The sequence below is a fragment of the Gasterosteus aculeatus genome, chromosome 10, assembly GCF_964276395.1.
Source record: "Gasterosteus aculeatus chromosome 10, fGasAcu3.hap1.1, whole genome shotgun sequence".
In the NCBI taxonomy this organism is placed as follows: Eukaryota; Metazoa; Chordata; class Actinopteri; order Perciformes; family Gasterosteidae; genus Gasterosteus; species Gasterosteus aculeatus.
This window is the reverse complement of record NC_135697.1, coordinates 11,817,408-11,841,016: the sequence shown is the minus strand read 5'-3', so window position 1 is coordinate 11,841,016 and position 23,609 is coordinate 11,817,408. Positions and strand designations below refer to the sequence as shown.

General features: G+C 43.8%; 1 long non-coding RNA gene across 1 annotated transcript; it reads left to right on the top strand.

The window, feature by feature from the left end:
* The first annotated feature begins 20,991 nt into the window (after positions 1 to 20,991).
* On the top strand, positions 20,992 to 23,303 carry LOC120826840 (uncharacterized). Its single transcript, XR_005713296.2, has 3 exons — positions 20,992 to 21,268; positions 21,782 to 21,875; positions 23,099 to 23,303. It is a non-coding gene; the product is annotated as an uncharacterized LOC120826840 (long non-coding RNA).
* Positions 23,304 to 23,609: the final 306 nt, after the last annotated feature.

The window sequence follows — 23,609 nt, the reverse complement described above, 5'->3', positions numbered from 1 at the left end:
CGTTGCCCTCATTCATGTGTCAGTGGCCTGCTAAAGGGATTCAATGGTGAAATCCCTGTCATTTTTGTCTCTTTGCTGTTTAGCCCTCAGCCAGCGACTCTGTTGCCTGCAGATGCACTTTGAAGAAATCCGTTTCAGGTCTGGTCTCATGACTTGGGGCCTTTGACATGTTAAAGGCAGGTGTGCAGGTGTCTAATGTACCTTTTATTGATCCTCTAACACAATTTATCTGATAATCAGTTCATAATGTTTCAAAAATTGCAATGTTTTGCTTTCGCATTTGTTTGTTCCGTGTCACAGTTAGCTGGATACTTTGGTGTTTATATATTGTTGGTTGGACAAAAACAAGTTTAGAAGATGTCACATTTTTAATAATCCATGTTTTGTCCTGAGTGTGTAATAAAGGATACAAATGATGCATTCTTTATGTTGAATTACACATATTCGTGTTTAAACCAAACTTATAAATGTGTCATTTTGTTGTAATCGCAAAATTATCTATTTGTGATGTAAATGAGTCTGTCAGGTGGAAAGTAAACTTGTGGTGTATCTCATGAAACTGAATAAAACACACAGTACTCACTTTCTTGCTATCAATTTGTCAAATAGCAGCTGAAAATTGTTCAAAACAAAATGAGGCTGCAGGTATAGATTAAGACTTTGAAGCAGGACAGCGCTTCTTTACTATTGTCACCCTAAAATTCTTACTGTGATCGATTTGATTTTGACTCAAACATTTAAGAAAGCTTAACACCCCCAACGGGAGCTCAGAATACAACAGATGAGCCGTGTGGTGTTTTATGTGCCGTTGCAGGGGAACATCAAGCCCCGTAGGGTGCAAAGGGGTTTATGCCTGGCGGTGTACAGCATCATCAGCATCATCTGAACGTGTTACACGATAGCGCGTCAAGCGTTTCGAGGCAGAACAGCTCTTTCTGTCAGTGATTTCCACTATTGACTAGATGTTGACAGACTAAAAAGTTTGGTGTTTACGATGCTTTCCCTGCAACTTGTCCTCACGTTAACAATCTCCCCTTGATGTGGGTACCAGCCAAAGCCTCTGGCTCAAAGGGGGGGTTTGGGGGTATGGTATTGATATATTCAAGTGCTTGCTTGTGTTACTCCTGTGTAAGACAAGCGGCTACTGCACCCTGCCATCAAAACACAAGCGTGACAATCACGGCTGAAAGATTGGCTGAATGCGGAAGTAGCTGCTCTGAATAGCTCACCGGGGAGACATTTACTCCCCCTGCCCCCCCCTCCCCTGGAAATCAATACAGCCCCCAGATGTTGGGAGTCTCCCGGTCCACGGGGCTGCCTGATGTGGAGATGTTCCTCAATGTCTGATTGCACAAGGAAGACTGGAGACAGAAAGGCTTCTTTGACTGAAAGTGCGGTGACCAAGGGGGGTGTGGGGAGGAGGAAGGGGGGGGGGGGGGGGACCGGGGCCCTCTGTGAGAGAGTCTTCATAGCAACGGGGAGAAAATTAACATTGACATCCTGACTTCCCAGCACTTCTCTTCCCAGGGTCTCTGCAGGATATTTCCATGGGGCAAGAAAAAAAGAAATATGTTCAAAAGCTGATATAAAGACACACACACTCTCCCCTGCTTGTCTTCCATTTATATTGAAATGAGTCTTTCTCCGCAGCTCGGCTCGTGTGTAGTGAATACAGAGTCCTAATGTATGTATTTTGCTCATTTTACTGTGTCTGGCGTTTCCGCGCCACTCCTCTGACTCTGTGTTTGCCTCCCGCTGTGGTAAACACAACATTGCTATGATAGCACATGCATTTCAGAAAGCTCCAAACACCGCAGAGGAGCCGAAACATTCATTCCCCACCCCCACCTCCCCCTCCATCTCTTCCCCTCCTTCTCCCTCTGACTCCGTCGGCTCTCTCCCTCACTTCCAGCCAAGGTATTCAGCTCCCATGATTGCAAACACGCATAATGACAGCATCTCCCGGGGGCCGGCGGAGGTACCCCACTGATGCTGAGAGACTCTATCCTGTCGTCACGTTGCAGGGAATTTGTCGGCAGTGCACGCTGGAGCCTGGTGAGCTTTGGCAAGGCACAGCCAGAAGCCGGGCTGGCTGTTTTTTGTTAATAAAATGAAGTGCAAATTGTGCCGGGGCTCGTATGCATCGGAACAGCTCACTGCTTCCTCCCATTACGAGGCCAGGGCGAGCGCCATGCAAGCGTAAGCGTGAATACATTATAAAGTAATGAGGAAACATCCCGGAGAGGGTCACGGGGGGCGTCAAGCGGCTCCAGAGGCCTCACCAAGAGCTTTCAGTGTGCTCTGTGATGGATTAGTCATTCGTGTTTGAAGAGCGAGAGAGAGGTGGAGTTCAATAATGTTACACGTAGCAACAGTTGCTAAGAGTTGCGGCGAGCAGGGCCTATTCAGGTTGTGAACATGGACAGTTGCTGCTGAGCAGTAACACAGGTGAGATGGAGCTGTTTTGTGTATCAATGATGATGGCGGTGGGGACATTTCCGCCGCCGCCGCATATTATTCATGAGCATGGAAAACGCTGCTGGGAACCATGGGTATGGAGGGGATGATGCAAAACCATTTGTACCGTAGCAGCAGAAGAGCAGATGAGACAAAATGTCTCAGAGACTTTAAACAAGATTTTCGTTGTAAACAACGACATCCCGGTTCGTGCTGCTGCTGCTGCTGCTGCAGATGGAGCATGTCGTTCCATAAATAAAATCGATTCTAGCTTGGTACCTGAAAGGCCTGGGGAGGGAAAAAAAAGAAAAGATTAATGCACATCATTCTGCTCAGCAGCAAATCACCCACCTAACCGGAATTATCGCGGCCTATTTTAAACCCAACTCCCTTCGGTGTGTCACAGAAAACGCTCGCAGTGACACATTTAACGGAGAAAGCCAGCCCTGAGTGCGTCGCCGAGCCGCTCCCCGTCAATCACGCATCGCACAAACAGGTCACATTCTATACATTCCCGTCGGGTGGGTGGCGGCGAGGGGGCTGGGGGGGGGGGGGAGCCGGTTTAAAGCCCAGTGCTTTAGAGCCACTTTTGGTTTCTGCACGCCACAAATACCCTCCCATTGGCATTCAGCCTCTGATGAGCCCGCCGAGCCGCGACGGAGTCGCCTGATGGAGCGCCATGGCAACGGCCGACACCTGGCAAGAGTTCATCCCACCTCCTCACTCCCTCTCCCCTCCATCGTCCCCCCTCCCCCCAGATGCTGGAACATATTTCCCTCAGACTGACTGAAAGCCCCTGTGAACAAATAATGGGTGCACGCCAGTCTAAATAAAGTGCGGTTTATGAGTTGCGGTCAGAAACGTCTCCCTCTCTCTTGCTCTCTTTTTAATGTTCTGCACGAAAAAACAGTTGCCAACGGTTTTTTTTTCCTTTTTTGGGGGGGTTGGGGGCATGTGGCTGGTTGGTGATTATACAAAGCCATTTTTTCCTTTCTCGCAGCGAGGCACATAGTTAAATAAGAGAGAGCGGCTCCACACCAGTAGTCTGTGAGTGGAACAAGGCTCCCGAGCCAAAACAAACCAATCTGTCCCTCCGCCATTTTTCAGCCTCAGCTCTTCATGTGTTAGACGGTGGCGTTGAATAAATCTCCAGCAGCGAGCTTGAGTCCGGCTGTGTTATCGATTAATCAAATTAATCAAGACTGCAGCGAGTAATGTAGAGGCCTTCCAATTTGAGGGAACCGCTGTTTAATGTGAACCCCAAATGATCAATCACAGAAAACAAACTTGCCGATGAAAGAAGATGTTGTTTCAGAGTTCTTCTCACACAAGCGAGATTTAGGTCTTTGTTATTAATCATTTATTAAATTGAATAGTTCATATTTTGGGCATCACGCATATGTTTCCAAGAGAGATTTGAGAAGACTGATATAAATGTCACGTCTTCAGCCGGAGTCAAAACATGTTTAACCAAGCTTAGACTGGAGACGGCCAGCTTGGCTCTGTCCAAAGTAAAAAGAAAATAAGGTTATTAACCAAATGTTGGCGAATGACCACATTGTATGATTGTACATTTACAATTTGTGGTTTCAGGGGGCGGACCGTGCTGATGCTTTGCTAAAATAAAATATGACATGTGTCTGCTGAATTTGTGATAACTCAACTGCTGCACATTAGCTTGTTACTCAAGGCAGCGCAGCCTCATTCGCTGCTCTACTGGTCTCCTTGGCTGAGAACAAGACTCAAGGATTTAAAACATTTTTAACATATTTGTCATTATAGTCTGTTAATATATTTGTATCCACTGTAGCCAAGGAGCAGCCTTCCGAATTCATTTCAACTCTTTTGCACTCAAACAAAACATTAGCGAAGCCGACAGCAGACGTTGACCAGAAATGTGCATCTGCAACACATATGTTTAGCTTTTTTTAAAGAAACTGTCGGTTTCAACATAAAACACTTTCTTGTTCTTGGTAGAGAAGGCACATTGTTCCCTTGCTTCCAGGTCCTAATGTTTCTAACAATCTCACTTCTGCTCTATACCCAATACAAATACGCCATGAATGTCTTCACCTCCCACATCAACATTCTGAATTGTTCTTTAAAGGAGGAAATCAGCCGAGCGCATTACTTAATTTTGAATTGCGTGCAATGAGGTTCATTGAGAGTTCTTCATCTCTGCCTTGAGTTCTAATGTCTAGTTCTTGATATCAGGTAAGATGAATGATGCAAAAATCCAGCAGCGATTAAAACTTACTAATTATTGTCTGCGTGACTGCTTTGTTTTTTGGTGAAGCCCTTAGTTTCAATGTTTTGTAAAATTCTGTACAGAACCAAATCGTGCCAGTAGGAAAATCAAGATGGCTCAAGCTATTAGTATATTGGCACACAGAACCATATATATAAATGTGACACGTCTACCAGAAATCATGCCCGCCATTTATTCAACTCCCTTTTGGCAGAGCCGAGGAGCTATGTAGTGGAACAGAGTAAACTGGAGAAAAGAAAACATTGAAAGGTGGCCCATAAAATTATGAGACGGAGTAATAATCTTAAATAGTGTAATGGAGCTATATGTTTAATTCTACTTGGTGATCATGCCGCTCTCGCCATAGTCACATTTATCCACGTATACGCAAGGTGGAAAATTGCTATTTGCGAGTCCATTACAACAGCGCTGCACTAACAAACGCTGAGCCAAACAACTTTCAGGAAGTTTGATATTTGCCTCTAATCCCAGAAACAACAAACCATTGTGACTCGCAGGAAAATGAGCAACTTCTTCATAGTCATGCTTGTTTAAATCTTTGGAAACCGTGGTAAACCCGGCGGTAACGTTGCCAAAAAATATGTTTGCAGCCATTAGTAAACGCTCCACTTGCAGTCTCTTTGTGACAAATTGGGCTTCATGTAATGTGTGTTAGCAGTAGCAGTACACTAACTCCATGTTTATGGAGGCTTAAGAGGGCCTGGATCATATCTAGGAATTGCCCCACTTGCTCAAAAAATAAGTGGGAATGACACAAACACTTGTCACAGAAGTTTGCGGTTCTGCAAAATCCATAACCTAATTTAAAAAGATGATCTTTTTCTTTCCGCACAAATATGTAAACAGCTTAAATCTCAGCCTAAGGCTCCAGGTTTCACAGCTTCGTGGAAGCTAAACTGAGATGATGTAAGTCGAGGACTAAGAGAGGCCAGAAGAGTGGATGAGCATTAGGAAGTTCTTAAAGTGTAACCATCTCCATGGACCCTGGATGTGAGGTAATGCCGATCCCCTCACCGCCAACCACAACCAAGCCTCCTCCAGGCCTGGAAACGACCGGCTCACACAGCAATGTTACAAATGGTGGGAAAAAAAAGATATAAAGACCATATTTGATGCCTTTTGTACAACAATTTACGCTCACGTATGGTGAGATCTGAGAGTCCTCCATACTCCGCCGATGACACAGGTCTTTGTGTTTGTGGAGAAAGACGAAGATGTGACAAGAGTTTGCGTGGGATACGGCCGAAAACTGAAAAAACATCTGCGGATGTTCGCTTTTCCTCCAATGGACTACCTTCTGGAATTCTCCTTAAGAGGGAGAAGAGAAAGTCAATACTCCTGTTTTACATCAGCCGAGCAACTGCCGAAAACAAAACAAAAGGACAGAACGTCCATCTAAAAAGTGACGTTTTCTTTTGATGATTCGCAGTGTAACCTCCTGAAGGCCATTGACATTACCGTGGGCTCGAATTCTCCAAGTGCCGTGTTTTCAAGCGATGCCATTGTGAGGCTGTTATGATCAGTGTTGTTCAGCATAGGACTTGAGGGAATAAACACACATGTTTTCTCTATGTCAGAACACCTGCCATTGATCTATCAGCTAAACTGCGATTGAAAACCACATTTTAAACATTACATGAGCGGTTTCAGACATATCTGGGGCATTCTATACTTACACACTGAGATGGCCCCTAATGGCCATAAACGGTATGCGAACTGGTCTTTACTAATTGCACACACACAGCACAGAATAAAATGTATTGCTTGTAATCCAGATTAAACAATGAGGCTGATTAATAGGAATTTAGTTTGTGTCATTTATTTTGTTGACCAAAATGGGACAATGTTCATAACAAAAAATCAAGAAAACAGCCATATATAACTCATTTTGGCAATAGGCATCCTCTATTGTAAACAAGGTACTGCTTGCACGTTGGCCGACCACACACACACACACACACACACACACACACACACACACTAACCCTTCTGAAGAAATAATTATGTGTAGGGAAATACATAAATCCAGCACACATTGATTTGAAAGTTCTTTTCACTCGTAAAGTACATCAACACCTACTGAGTGTAACTAATGTTCGTCACAACAACAGTTGCAGCAACGCTCGCTCGCACTACCTCTGGGATTTATTGGCTTTCAGTGCAAAATTAAACAAGTCTGCTTTTACATAACCACCTCAAAATGTCCATCATAAATTATCGCACACGTCTCGTGTGCAACAGGGTCGTACCTCTGCTTGTAAGAGGAATCATGTGCAGCGAGCAGGTTGAGGAGGAGGAGACAAACATCACTCCTCTGGGGTACAACAAATAAATGCTACTGGGAGACGAAAGGTGCTCATATGTGAAGACACGAAACTTAAAACATCTGTTTGTGAGCAGCAGGGTCACGATGGTTGATTACTGTTCATTTTCTTACTCTCTCATTGAAACTTGTTTTATTACAGAGCTGACACGCTGCTAAAATGCTGCCTAATAAATATCGCCTTTGTTTTTTTATGCCTGCTTTGAGGTAGCCCTAATTGACCAGGCGCTGCACGCTCTCCCCAGTGACATGTGTCCGAGCCCGAGCCAGAAATAACACCTTCACCGAGGAGGGGAAGGGGTGTGCTCCGTTGTGTGTTGCATGCATAGCTATCTGTGTGTGTGTGTGGGTGTGTGTGTGTCTCTCTCACTCTCAGTGCCACTTGTGTGAGAGAAAAAAATGTTCTAAGGGCCACAGTCAGATTTTCAATTTCAGTGCGTCTGCACATTTGCATTGAGAGTGCAGGCCTGGTGCTCTGGTGGAATCTCCCAGAGGAGTGCTTCAGAGGCAGAGGCCCCGGGCGATGAGAAAGGCCTCCTTCCACACGAGAGAGGACGGGGCACAGCCACCTGTGAGAGGGGTGGAGGAGGGAGGGAGGGAGGGGAGGATGTGACAGAAAACCCCCAGGAAAGTTGTAAACATAAAAGTTCTGGATGTTTGAGTCCAAAGCGAATGTGACGGTTACACCGTGAAGTCATTTTTATACCATTTGTTTTATGGAACTGCTGATTTCAATTAATTTGAACTTTATTGGAATATGTTTGAAATATAACATGATACATTCAAATGTGTTTGGTTCTTGTGTCAGTGATTAAAATGCTCTGCTGAATCCAAACCCGACCATCCACCACTAAGCCGAGAGCCAGGAGCTGATCCGTTTAATCCCAGAGTGAAAATTGCTTGCATCAAGTCTCGACACAAAAGTGTGGTTTCAAGACACAGCTGTTTCTTATACATCACCTACCAAAAACGAAAATCCAAATTAGCACCAATAGAAATTCTGGCTGAACATCGTGTCCAACAACATTAACGGCTTCTTTTTTTTTGAAGCCAAGAGCTGATTGATATTTTTCCACAAACAGCAGTAAAGTTTTCTAGTGTCCTTAAATCTTAATTCACCGTATTTGCTCTAGACTAGACATGACATCATGGCAACAGGTAGCCTAGTTTGTTCCACGGCTCTTTAATCATCAAGATTGCCATCATAATGGCTGAGTGGCCCACTGGCTCACAAAAGAAGGCCTCTCTGTGTGGAGCAGGAAGATAAGGTATGTCCCAGCTTCAAACGGTCTGCAAGAAGAAATGAGGAGAACAGCGCTCCCTTTATTTTTGATGATCTCGGATAAGACGATGCTCCCCAAAAACCGCTCCGTTCGCAAATACCTGGAAGTTGCAACAATCAACCAAAATAGACATTAACGGAAGCAGCAGAACGAGGACACTTTGTCGCAGTGGAATGGACCCAGCAACCACAGATGGCTCTCAGGTTTTCTATGATCAACAGAGACAGTTTCCAACATTCATCAATGACCAGACAGACTTCTGCCAAAACACTATCAAGGGCCTGTCAACACGTTCCCTGCACTCCTTCCTCTTCTCTCGCTCCTCGTGCCCGGGGTTGGATGCCTCGGTGTCAGCCGCACCAGTTATTCCCCCTTAATCCTAAACAGATTGGCTTCCGCCACAGCAGAAAACCCTCCGTCTGGCCGCCTCCTCGGCGCTCGCTCTGCAGAAATCCCATTAATCGGCAGCACATGCCGATAGGTTGTGGAACGGATTATGGGCCTCGCGACGCATGTGGTCCACGGGCTGCTGCGACGGCTGCACGGTGGCGTTCGCGGACACGGTCGGCCCCGAACGAGGAGACGGAATTGATCGTCGCCGTTCTCACTTTTACAGCCGCCCCAACCGAAAGGGGGTTCGGGGGAGGGGGGGGGGGGGGGCGACAGTTGTCAGTCATTCCTAATAGTTGCTCCCCTCAACAGCGGAGTCAATGGCTTTCTCCCTGATGTGAACACTGCATAGAAACTCATGCGGTGGGCTGAACGTGTAATTATCAAACGTGGAGCTGCTTATTAAGATGAGAAAGAGGACAGGGCGATTGTGTTTCTTTTATTTTTTTTGTTCCTCGGCACAATGGAGTAAGTGGAGGTCTGTGAAATCATGGCTAGGAAGAAGGATCTGAGAGGAGGAGGACAAGGGAAGCAGAGGGAGGGGGCAGAGGGAGAGAGAGACACGGGGAGAATGAGATAAAGGGAGACAGAGACAATCAGCCACACACACACACACACACACAACGTAATAGGGAGGTAACCACAGTTGTCTTTTTTCTACTGCTGTGCCAGTAGGTGGTATGTATGAACAAGTGTGCGTGTGTGTGTGTGTGTGTGTGTGTGTGTGTGTACCTCTTTAGGGAGGGGGGGGTGAGGTCTGATAAACACAGCTGCGCGGCCTGCTCTGCCTCTGTCAATTGTACAGCACCAGTCTGCCAAGGGTGAAAAGTGACCAAAATTATCCAAGAATCCAGGGTTAACAGTGTGTGTGTGTGTGTGTGTGTGTGTGTGTGTGTGTGTGTGTGTGTGTGTGTGTGTGAAGTTGCGTGTCTTCGTGTGTGTGCGTGTGTGGTAGGAGGTGTCCTAATTCAGGAGGAAAGGATGAAAATTACACCTCTGCACACATGTCCAGAGAGTGGATCATACGCTGGGTGGTTGCAAAGCTGTCTGTGAGGGGAGGACAGTGTGTGATCATGTTTGTGTGTGTGTGTGTGTGTGTGTGCGTGTGTGTGTGTGTGCAGGTGGAGGACGGATTGTGCTTTTCGTCAGACGGTGTCACTTTATTTATTTGTTTCTTTGTCAACCTGATACATGTTACCAAATGTGTGAGCAAGATCGATCTGGCCAACCTCGCATTTAAAAAAATAGATATCAATACCTCCACAAAACTGCTAATTTGCTTAACAAAAATAAAACCTGAGCACGGCTGATTGACACTGTTTATCAGAGGCTCACACATTGTGTCTCAAGTATCCCTACATCTGGGTTAAAGGCATGAAAAGTTAGATTTTGACCATTTTTATCTGAAGAGGAACCGGGTGTTGGACGCTTCCCCGATGATGCCGTTGCAGTGCAGGGTGGAGGGTGTCATAGATAGCAACACCCACCCAAAAGAGGAGTGACTTCCCGCTCAGGTAGACATCACTCTTCAATATGTGCACATGGATAATAGTCTGTGCAGCTATGTTAATGTTGAGAGGGAGAGGGTTGAGAGGGTTAAACATCAAAAAAGTCAATGAATCCTGTCTCAAACTCAAAGATGTAACTGTTTTCAATCTTAAACCACAAATCTAAATCCAAAATCTGAACCAAAATGTGAGCTTAAAGAGCTCTGAGTAGCCAAAATATAGCAACACAAAGCCCAGTAATGCTTCAGTTAAGGAGAGGATGCGGTTGGAGAAACACATGAAATGCACTGGTAGTGAACGTTTAGCATACAGTGCTTGCCCAAAATAATTTTTTCCTCATTATGTTGACAATAAACTGACTGATTAAATTACATTTCTTTTTTTTAAGTAAGTTGTTTATGTCCCATGCAGAAAACTGAATATTGTTCTTCATTAAGTTGATCATAATTTGGATCAGCTCAATTCCTCTTTGTTAAATCTCTGTTAATTCATCATTGATGGTGTCCTGATGTACATAATTGTCCAATGTGGTCTTCAACGTGACATTAATGCACCAAGCAATGCAGCGATGAACCAATAATTGTCAGCACAGAAAAAGATCGCTACAGCAAATAAACATGGATGCAAACAATTCAGGATTTGGATTTGTTTGTGTCAGTAGTCACTCGCGCCTAGCCGTTATGTCCGAGAGTGTGTGTCTGTGTGCGTAGGCCTGATGCCTGAGCACGCATGGCTATAAACAATGGGACTGGTTCATAGACGCACACTACAAGGCCAGAGGGACGCCGGCCCATCGACCGCTCGTGCGACGACATACTGGCTCCTGGCACATTATCTCCCCCCCAAACCGCCCGCCAGGACTGCTGTGTGTTCTGTTAAGAAGGTGAATGAATGGGCTCGCTAGCAAAACATCAGGACGCCTAACCGGCCATTCTGGGCTTTACACAACTGTGACAGGGCTTTCTGCTCCCCCAGTGAATAGTTGAGAATAGTAGATGTGTCCTCACACCATTTGGGTTGCTCATAGTTTGAAAATGATAATTAAAAAATACTGAACCCTTTTTTTTGCTAATGATGAACCCCTTTTTTTAAAAGTATTTAGTAACACACTTTTCTGACGTCCTCAACCCTTTTTTCCCTAAAGTGTCCAAGCAATGAAACACGATTCCTCTCGCTGTAGTTTTTAATTGAATTACTATCGAAAATAAGCTGTATTTTATTTCATTAGAGCCTGGGGCTAAAGTACGGCTGTGTACAGCGCGCAGTGCTAGTGATGATACTTCCAGGTATGTGTTTTCAAAATGCTTATCATTCTGAGCTGTGGATATTCACATAATGGAAGAGAAGAGGTGTTTCACAGAAAAGGTCAACTCGGAGTTACATCATTCTAAACTCTTTAGCATCTCTTCACAGTTAAACGCATTTTAAAAAGTGCGCACTCTATTATATGAGAGGATTTTGGGGAAACTACTAAAAAAAACCTGCATGCACAAGGTTGGGTTTGTGTGTCATGCATGGGAATATTGATTCTGCAGCCTTGTAAAATAATTTGCCAGTGATTTATTTGATTTTTTTTGTAGTGAATGTAAACATGTGGGTTGATTAATTCACTTCATTCGAGACCAAAAGACCAGATTAGCCTCTCCGACAATCTCTTTTTGGCAGAAGGGGGAGGGGGGGGGGGTCCCCTTACCATTAGTAATAATGAACTTAATCTTACTTATTATTTAATTATTTTAGAAAAATCTAATGTTCTTTCAATGAGTGTGGGAAGACCCTCAGCTGCCCTGCGTTTGCCCCTTGAGTGTGTCGCGATCGCAGAACCTCCCACAAAACCACCAGACTGCCTTGCTCTTGATCAAAGGTACGGCCTGTTATTAAGAAAGCCTGAAACTATGATAAAGGGCCTCCTGTTACAATAAGTGGGAAGTTGTACTTTCCTCCGTGGTTCCCCTTCACCATACTCTTCTCGGAGAGGCGCGTTGATCGGACGATTGTGTGCATGAGAGCGTCGGCTCTGACCTCTGTTTGACAGTAATGATCGCTTCTTGACCCCAGGGGTTTTTGTCAAAGTGATGACGACCCTGCGTGTATTTTGGTGAGACATGAGTAAGAAAGATCTGAGGCAGATGCCCGGGTGATAACCGCCACATCCTACCATATGTAAAAATGTGTAGGGGATCGGTTAAACAGTTTTACCAACCAAACCTTTGGGATTCCCCTCGCCGACTCTGCCTGTGTGGACTTTAGGCCTCTTTAAACCAGCAGCTGCAGCCCGCATGCATACATGGGAACTTGTCCTATTTTCCCCTGCAGCCCCCACCCCCCCCCCCCCCCCCCCCCCCGCCCCACCCCATCCACTTCCTGCTATCTCCAGGGCCAATCTAAAGCTGTGCTATTACGAGTCCTGTACTCGGTGTGTTGGCGGCCAATTTCGAACATCAACACCATCAATCAACCCGGCAATGGGGCCAACCAGCTGGCTGAACCGTCCTGTCCCACTGCTGGACAATTTGTCATACGGCGAGGCCAAGTTGCGTTCATGTATCTACACCCAAACCTTTTTCCTCTCTGCCCCCCCCGCCATCCCCTCTCGCTGAAAACCTCTCTTGATGACTTTTTGACTTGCCCTTTCATCTACTTCCTTTAAGTCTCGGCATCCCAGCGCACTGAGGCCTCTTTACCAAAAGCTTGAGGATTGTTTTCTTTCTGTCGCCTCGCACCCCGACGATAAACTCTTACAGACGTCAACGAGACGAGGCTCGCTTTGGATTCTCCTGACTGATGGTTTTGTTTCTGTTCACAGCCTGCTCCATTCACTGCTTTTTGCAATTATCTTTGGTGGAAAAAGCTGTGCGTTGTCCCTAACAAATGTTGTGGTCATTATGCAGCAAAATATATATCGCCAACAAACAAACAAATAAGCATGCAATGGAAAAAACGATGACTCATTGTCCTAAAAAAACTGGATACGGCAATAACCACAGAAATATTTGATTTTATACATGTTTCCTGTACACTCGAGTGATACTACTAGAGTAGAACAAACTTTATGTGTTCAGGAAGTTGTAGACATGGTTGGTAGTAGGAAAGGTTTTACGTGAAACTGATGAACAGAATCTAGATTTATGTTTTAACTGATGTGCAAAACAGCAGACGCCACGGCTTATTTAGATGAAATTCATGAAGATGAAAAGAAAACCAAAAATATGAATACTGTAGCTATACATGTGACAAATGGCTTTTATAAAGCCCCTTTAACAATGATGTCATAGATTCCTCATCACCCACCCTCACAGACACACACACACTTCCCCTTGTAATTGCTCAGTGTTCCCTGCTTTGCCTTATTACTTGGTCGCTCTCACTCTCCAGGCCAGCTGAGAGGCCCCCGGGGGCACTGTGGGGGCCTTGGAGTTGTCCAAACACCCCAAATGAAGGTCTGGGGAAGTTCCTTGCTCTTTTGTCTCCGCCGTCTCTTCCAGGGAAACAAGTGCAGCACAGTGCGCCGGCCTGAGAGTGTGTCTGCCGGGGTCACGGTACGACTGCTCGGCAGTGGCTCCCAGTCACGCTACCACTTCTCCTCCCAGCCACCCCGACCAGCCAGACAGACGGACCCAGCTGCACAACTGGCTGCCCTTTACCAGTTCAATCAGCCAAGGTCGCCAACAATCAACCAGTGATGATGCACATCTGTGTCTGTGTGTGTGGGGGCGGGAAGGTATCGAGCAGCATGCCTCCTCTGAATTCTTGCAGTGAAATGCTAATGTATTTCTCTCGCTACACACGTACGCTCTATTGTTGCCGTCGCCAGAGAGCTGTGCTTAATTTAGATGATCAACTTTCAAGTGCGCGCTAAGGATTAACGAGAGTCTGCGGCAAAACATTGGCGACAGTGAAAATTATTTCTGCTGAACCGAACAGAACCATACGTGAACACGCACGCAGGCTTTATTTGCCTGTAAATAATTTTCCAACATCCCATTTAAAATTTGGAGCGTTTGATTCCAGCTTTTTACGAGAGCATGTTTTACAAATGGCACGCCGGCCAAGAGAAACTGTACCTGGCAGCCATACTAAGGCTTTCCTCACCTTCTCTCGGTATTAATGAGCCCAGAAAGAGCTCGGACCCCGAGCCAAAGTAGATTACGGTGTGAGGCAGTTGCCAACCAAATCGCATGACAAACATGGGTGCAAATGCTGTTGAGATGCAGAACTGGATTCCGTCACATTAAACGGAGACTGATTACGACCATTGATGTTTGAAAATCAAAGCTGAGAATTGATAGAGACATTCTGGCATTGTAACAAATGTGATATTTTTGCCTGTAATCAGATACTCCCACTTGCGACTTGTGTGGCGTTCTTTGCATACCTGGAAGGAGAACGTGTTGAGGCGCATGGGGGAGCGATGGATCGAAGTTATAACAAGCGTAAATTGGACCCTTGGCCTCGGCCTTTCTTTGAAAACCCATAATGACAAATCACCACTTTCAGTTTCACCTCCTAGTGTTTCATCCGGCTTATACGCAGGGTTCTCTGCTCGCATTCTGACCGCCACATTGTTGGCTGAGCTGTTTAAGCCCCGCCCATGGCCATATTCTCGAGAAAACATTTTTGGTTTCATGTCTGCCTTGACTTCTGGCCTAAACTGACATTTACTGTTACCGCTGGCTGTCACCACAATTTGGAAATGCAGGCTGGCAAAAGCATGTGGGAACTGTGGTCATTTTGTTGTGGTGCGAGGATTGATTCTATATCATTAATACCTCTTGCAGAAATAATACTTAAATCATATATAATACATGTCTCAAACAATTACTTCTCCTCTCAAAATCTTCACGTGAATGAGAAGCAAACTAAGGAAACTTTAAATTAGTTATACATGTGGAGTGTGTTATAGCCTTTTCTCTCTCCTTCATTTGCAATGTTTATTTTTCTGTTTTTACCCCCTGAAATTTGTGGAAATGACAATGAACAGACACACTGTGCATCTTTGTTTAAAAAGTCACTGAAGGAGAAGAAACAATTAAGGAACAGTAATGACTTTAACAAAAGAGGGGTGGGGGTTTTGTTCAATGCTTACTCTTGCATAGCTTCCTCTCTGTTTTATCATTAGCATCCTCCAAGAAGGAAATTTAAATTGATACCAAGGGGGTAAAGTAAACGAGGAGTTAAAAATGCTTGATTAAAATTTTAGACTTCACATTATACTCCCATGTATTTCATGGACAAAGTGGATGGTTAATATGCAAATTCACAACACACAGGATTGTTTCCTGGTGATTTCCTGAAGTGGTAATAATTACATATTTTTACGTGAGCAGGCTAAACAAACACACAACCTTTAACCTTGGTGCGGAAGAGTGGATTGTGTGTCCATTCGCAAGATGAAACCACAGTCAGATCTGCAGACCTGACTGATGGCCATGCAATGCCGGAGCGAAATCCAAGCCCAGGTGACCACCAGCGGTCCCTGTCTGCAGCCCTCGTCTTGAGGGTCTAACTACTTAATAAGTGGCTGTCCAAGGTTTCCTGGACATAGTCCAGGCCCACAGAGGGCCCCTTCGAACGGACGCCCATAAGCATAAGGAGGGCTTCATTTATCAATCAGACCAATCACCGACTTTTCCGGGGCTAGGGAAGGCCACATGTTGGGGATTAGGTACACGGAATCCAGTACGACCAAATTGTGGAGGGTTAGTCAGGTAGAGATTACAGCAAATCAACAATGAAAAGAGTTGGATTATGCTGGATCAATGAGCTGTGGGTATTGCCTTACAATGTAAATTCAAGAGACGGGCTGAAAATTACCATATTGGTTGATGCTAAATCTGCCAGGATGCTAAGCTATTGTAACAGTAGCATAAAGTCTGCAAACTGGCCGCGTATAGCACAGTATAGCACACTATCCTAAGTCTGCTAACATTGGCCACCAAAAGACACTGGTTATTCCAGACCTGTAACACAATTTGGCATGAATCATTGGGAAAGATTGTATGTAGACAGATGTATGTATGTAGAACTAATTCCAAAATTATTTGTACTTTAACAAGATCAAACGTTTGCAGGGGGACACTGACCGTGCATGTTACTCCCGCCTCATATCCACAGCATCAAAACCCATGTTTCAAAGTTAGTGTGACATCACTGGAATGGAAATGAAGTCGATCTGAAAGCTTCGGAGTAGATGATTATTGTTACCCAGCCAACAGACCAACCGTGAGCCGTGGTAGAGGCTGACGGAGTTATCTGTCAACGTCACCTCTGGCATGTTGTGTCACTCCTGCTCATTTACATCTGTGCACACAGATGACAGATGAGGCCCTGACAGGTGTCAACCCTGACCCCCCCGTCCCCGCTGTGTGCGGCATGCACACTTCATGTACCATGACTTTTACTAAAAGGCAGTGGCGGGATGCGTATTTCACACGTATAGGCCACCAGTGATGTCGTGCACAGTTCTACCTGAATGAATCCACCTCTGTGCCTGTGACGGTCGCTCGCAAGCGTCCGGCTCAGCCGAACTCTTCTCAAAATGTTTAGCTTTTGCTGAGGATATCTTCATCAAATCGAACAAATGAGATTGTCCAGGTTGCAGAGAAATCGGGGTCATGGGGTTCAGTTGGCTCGCTCTGCATAGATCTGCCTCTCGCTGGCGTGTATCCAATCAGAGGACGCGCTGACGTGATTGTGTGCCCGCAGAGAAGGCTTTGCTGGCCCTGACCGCCTGCCACCGCTAGAAGGAGAGGGAGGTGTTTCCGTGTCTGTGTTTGCTAGATAGAGAAAGTAGAAATTGATTGGTGAGAGCGAAAATGGAGAAAAACAGAGAAAAGAGACAGACACAGAGGCAGCGAACAATATGTAATGATGAAAATATAAAGCAAACGTCTGGATAAGGCAAATTAGGAGAAAGCTAGGGGCTTTTCCAAACAAAAAGGTCAGAAATCCAGGTAGCCGACATTTCTCCAGTGACATGTGACATGTGTCATCTTTCACAAAGCCCCTTTGTGGTCCCGAACTTGGGACACGTCACAGCACAAAAGATGCACTTCAAGCCCAAGTTAGCTTTTGAATTGAAAGAATATGAATATTTTTACCTTCTTGTCCGAAATTAAGAAAATTCTAATTATATTGCTGTCCCATTTATCTTATTTAGAATCTGGAATTCTAAAACAGTCATTCAAAGTAATTTAAATATATCTAGTATGTATGTACAGGTTTATATTTTAGATCATACCATTCCACCATTTAATTTAACTGTCATTTATCTGTAGCCGTCAATGAAAATATGCGTCAATTCACCATGCACCATTGGCAAAGAAATTAACAATGATTTTACACAGAGGACAGCTTAAGCTAATGACTTGGTGTCAGCATGAAGATAGACTTTGGAGATAATGGGTACTTCCAATAAGAGTGCTTTTCACAGAGGGGGTATCACCTATGTTAAGAGTGTGTGAGTGCTTTTCACATACAATATAGGTCCATTGCACTGGACTATGGACACAGAGGTAGTGCACTGTAAACGCACATTACTGCGAATTATCATTTTATGATTTTATTAAAAAATATTTTGGAGGTCTGAAAACTGTTGTAATTGTAATTGAGTGTGTTAAGCGGCAGTATTATGATGCATTTTTCCAAATTCATTTTAAATCTGAAATGCGTTGAGTGGAATTTGTATCACCTGAGTGTTTGGTAAAAAATATTAAACATTATCAGCAAATGACTATTGTGAATATTATGAGTCATAGGGTGTCTATTCCAACCGTATCGACAGTCTAGCTCCACTAATAGAGGTGTCATTGTTCCTGAACTCCAGATTTCAACCAGGGGCTCAGGCAAAATGGAGTTAGACCCCCCATATTTCATTTCTCCCTCGCTGATAGCATTTATCAGCAGTGTCCTGATAAAAACAAAATATGCAACTTAAGCCCGAGCAGGGCTAAGCCGCCGAGGTGGACAGGATTACCTGGAGGCGAGCGGGGACAGGCATCAGATTGTACTGTCATAAAGGGCCATTAGACTCTTGGCAAACTGTACCTCAAGCCCAAGATGACAGAGCTTTTCAAGGCGGACAGGGGGGGAAAATATGAAACTTAAATTCGTCATGACAGACGTCTCTGTGAACAAGACCCCCAGAAATAAAGACCCTGTAGAGCAAGACAACCTAAAATAGATACTTTCTTTTTTATGTGTTTATTTGACACCTATTGCTTTTTTAATTGACTGATTGAAAGTTTGAAATAATCAATATCCACTGTTCCGAACTCAATGGAAGTTTTTTTCTGAAAACAGAAACCCGGTTTCCACACAACACACAATGGAGTAGACTCACTGACTGGCTGGGATTAAATTTAATACAGGATCTTGACAGACATATCCTGAATGCATATCACTCTCTCTGCAGATTTCCTTGAAGCAAAGCTTACATGTTTTGGGGGGGATTTGCCTCATTAATTGGCGGGTTAACTACCCCTAATCCACAATGATCACTTTCTTGTATGTTTTAGGGCATTTCTTCAAGTTTAAAAATCCCACTACTTTCTTCTTTTAATACTTTACAGCCTTCACAAGGAAATACAGCTCAAACACAAAGAAACAATTGCGCCCGCTCGGTTTTGAGTGGCATTAGAGGAAGCTTCTGTTTTGAGGCAGAGAAAGAGACAATGCAAAGTGTGACTGTTATGGGGAGACGTCCAAACAAAGCGTCTGCAGGTACAGCGAGGACACGGCTCGACAAGTTAGCAGCCAGCAGGCCGTCTTCCTGTGCGCCTCTCACGTTCTCTGACATGTGGCAGAAGAGGTCCGGTCTCCTATCTCTGGGAGGTGATCTGGATTATTCGCCGGCACGCCCCTTCTGTCGTCTCTCTCAAAAGTCCACCCGTTTAAAAACCATCCACCTCTCACTGTTCCCTGCCTCAAGGCCTTATCATCGGCGGGGGGCTGTGATAAGGAGTGGTTGGGGGGCGGGGTGGGTGGGGGGGGCGCAGACTGTCAGACTGGTGGGCAGGCTTCAGCCGGAGTCTTCCTCTGTCTGCCCCGTCTGTCTCTTTCAGTTTACTTATGGCGGCTGTCGGCCTGTCCTTTCCCAGAGGGCTTTGTGAAAGGACAGAAATGTGATGCTGATACCCAGACACAGGTTGCAGCGGAGTCTGTCTGCGGTAGCCATGTTGTATCTGCCTTCCTGGCCCCTCTGCCCCCCCTATGGAGAGACTCTAGGCGCCAGGCGCCGTGTAACTGCAGTCTCAGGTATGCTCGACGGACGCTGCAGCCCCTTCCCGGGGCTTCCCCTGCACCTGAGACTGAGTGACACAGGCGTCAGAGTCCGCTAGATAGGGCAGCTCGGAGCAAGAAAGGCTATCGTTCATGAACAAAGTTCTTACAACTGTCTTTACAAGATTCAAATGAAATGACACACTTATTACATTTCATTGCACACATCGTTTCAATCTTAGGGTCTCTTTAAAAAGGAATGACAAGTTATTATGTTTTCGGAAATATGATTAGTCCAGCATCTAATCTATAATAGCTATACTGTAATGGGTATTCTATATATTGCGGCTATTTACATAGTTAATTCATTCATTATTTTACAAGCACAAATGGAAATATGTGTTTTTGCCATCTTCTCAGTTGTAAAGATTTCTTTGTCTCGTGTAAACTAAATATGTTTAGGCTTTGAACTGTCGGTAGGACAACACAAGACATCAAAATATATTCAATATTAATCTAGGTTCGGACCAAAAATTGTCTAGTTATTTGAGGTTATCTGCAGATTAATTTTTGATAAAAAAATAACCTTTAGGTGCAGCCTGAAAAATATCCCAAGCAAACTTTTTTCCTTTCCATTCATAGAAATATTACAAAATTCCTTGAAGATTTGATCTTGTTTTTGGTCTGTAATTCCTAATTCCTGTACCTCCAAGCGTGCATTTCTATGTACTCCATAACAATGGAGCTATTTAAACACAATGGCATTTGCTTACTGCACTTTCTCTCCATGTCTTCTTCCTCTTCCCCCTGAATGTTGTGGTTGATTGTCATATGTAAAGGCTTAGGATGATTACAAAATAATTTGAAAATAGAATAAGTACGTAGAGACTAAGTTGAGGTTTGCTCTATCTGTCAACATATGACAGCTGCAGAGCAATTTTCATTGCGGTGAAAGTGGTTTTGTGGGAAATGCACGCTCTCATTTATCTAAAATACATCCTTAGCTCTGGCTGCCGCTTCATTATTTGAGCAAGCCACATGGGTTACAATGTGCATTTGTTCCTAAATGAAAAATCTTTGCTGAAGTTTGACTGACAGAACTGCACAAGCCTTTTGTGGTGGTGTAGGAGAGAAAAAGTGTTTATGTTCATCTGCCAAAGTCCTAAATAATATCAGTTTAAGATTAGGTCTGTAAAATCCCAGTGACAACTTTACAACAAGAACAAATATATATATATATATATATATATATATATATATATATATATATATTAATACGTTTCACAGTAATTAAAGTACCTTTTTTATTTTATATTTGCTGCAGACCCCATTGACTCAACTGGCTTAGAAAAAACACTTGTTGATATTCTATTATTCCCTCCTCTGGTTTATCAAGCTTATGATTAGTTATTGTATTTTATGATACAATAAAAAATGGATTTCCACAACTAATATACTATATGGAATATTGTTAAATGAGTGTCTGTGTATATTCTGTATTGGCGTGGTGTGATTTAATACCCTATCTGAGTGACAGCACGTGCATATTAATGCAAAGCACTTTTAGTTTACTTTATATCAAATGTGCTGCGTGCGAGAGAGAAAAAATGCCTCGCTAAATGCTGCGTTTTTTCTGCGCAGTCGACGCAATCTGTATCCGCTCGAACAGCCTCGTCCTCCCAAAGGTCCTGCGGTAGAAAGCCGTTCATTTACGAATAGCAACACAGCGCCAGCACTGCTAACATGTCAGACAAGAAACAGACAGTGGACCTGGGCTTACTGGAGGAGGATGATGAGTTCGAAGAATTCCCAGCTGAGGGTAAATGCTACAGATAATGTTTTTAAGTCTACGAGTATTTGATTTTCTTACTCCCCATCGGTATTCTCTGTTTTGATGGTGCTGGGCCCTGCAGCAGTGACTCAGCTAAGCTAGCCATGCTATTTTTTAGCGTTAGCCACCAGTTTACTCATTTTCTGGTAACACGCCACAGCCTGGCGATTTAACCTTAACCAACCTTACGGAATCGGTCAACGGGTGGCACTCGTTGTCTTCTGCTGTCACATAATGTGAATTTATACTTTCACAGTTCGCCTACATATTCATTATTTCGCTAGCGCGTATACCTCGGCTCCCGTGCTATCATTAACGCTAGCCGACAAGCTAACCAACGTTACGGTAGGGTTGAACCGTAGCCAAGTGGACGATGACGGTCAATAACTCCTATTAATGGCATGTTTGAACGTTTCCTATGATTCCAATACGACGTTTTGATAACCGTACTTTTTATTACAGTTTCTAATCGTGTTGACATCCCTCTTGTGTGAATCCTAGACTGGACGGGGCTGGATGAAGATGAAGACGCTCATGTTTGGGAGGACAACTGGGATGATGACAACGTAGAGGACGATTTTTCCAATCAACTGAGGTAATCTTTACACTCTGCAACATACATAATGTTCAGCTCGTCTAGTACAGCAGGTAGCAGATTAAGATCCCGGGCACAGATGGGATTTTATTCATAAATGGGAATGTGTAAGTACATGATAAATGCAATACATCCGACACGGTGCTATTTTTATTATTTGATGCAGAGTAACTGCAACTGACCATCATGTGAAACATTAGTGACATCCTGACTTATTGTCCGATAACCTGCACTTAAGGGATGGAGTGGCTCCTTTCATGTTGTGTGTTGGCTGTTTTTTTATTTGATTGATTTTATAATCACTGTCAAATACCTCCGTAAAACCAAGGATAAATTTTGTCTCGTAATAGCTTACTGAACTATTTAAGTATAAGTAATTAACCCCAATATTCCCACACTCTTTTGCAGTTTATAAGAAATCAAATGCTCCTGATTGGTTTAAATAGAATTCGACATTGTGACCGGACCAGTTCCAGATGATTTCTGGGACAGATTTAACCAGACAAGCCTGTGTTTTTTCAAAGTTGTTGTATTGACAGCATTAAAATTAGGGTTTTGGATATGGATGGCTCTTGTATTTCTTCCACGCATAAGAGTTAAAGACGTAAAACCGCTGTTCGTTTTGCAAGTCATAAAAAGGGATTTGTTGCCTGAAATGATTTGTTCAGCGAGCATCATCTACACAGTTGCGCATATGAGCCATTAACTTACTGTTTTTTTCCAAAATATGTCATTTAATGTGACATAGTTTTAAGCAAACAAATAGCCGTCCTGCAGCTTCTCTTTTAATGATTTGTTTTTTAACTGTCCGACACCCCGGAAAACACCTTGCACAAAACATCAAAGTTATCATGAGATCAGTCATACTTGCAGCCCTATTTTATTGGATAACCAATAACTGATGATAAATAAGTGGCTGTTGTTTTATTTGAGTACACTTTACACTGCGATATGCTATTGTTTTATTTGGACCAATTATGATGGCCATGTTATTAAGTTGTTTCTTAAAGATCATCATTATTGTTAAAGGGCACAGGTGCCACATTTCCATATATGTGTAATCATCAAATCCATAGCTGCACACATTATGTAATATTTTATATATTTTTCACTCCCATCTCTTAATGGTTCTCGCAATCAATAGCGCAGGGTACTTATGCCGCTACCTCCCACCTGTAATCATCTCCACTGACTTGATCTTTCTATTTTCCTTCTCCCTGTAGAGCTGAGCTGGAAAAACATGGTTACAAGATGGAGACGTCCTAGCGGCTAACAAGGCCTTTCGGTATTCGATGACATTCGATATGGACATTTATATTTGAATATTACTGGTTGACCACACGCCACCGCAAACTTACTGAGGATGTTGTTTGGTTGTTGTTGTTTTTTTGTAAGAAATATTGATTGAAGTAAAATGTTTGGAGAAAACTGTTTCTTTGAGTGTTTTGCTTACGGACTGTACTGCTTTTAGTAGAGTTTAATTTACTTAGAATATTACTTTGGACCTGCAGACTAGTCGTGAGCTGGTTGGAATTGAAATAATCAAAGTAATCACAGAAACATTGAAAGTTATATTGGTAAATAATTCATATTTGCTCTCATACCTCCAGTTAATGCGGCAATGGAAACGTTACGCTGATGCCAAAATGATCATTACCTGACATTTATCCCACATGCTTATTCCTTCCTTAAACTAAATGCAACTTTGCAGTTATTTGTTTCTGTATGGATGAC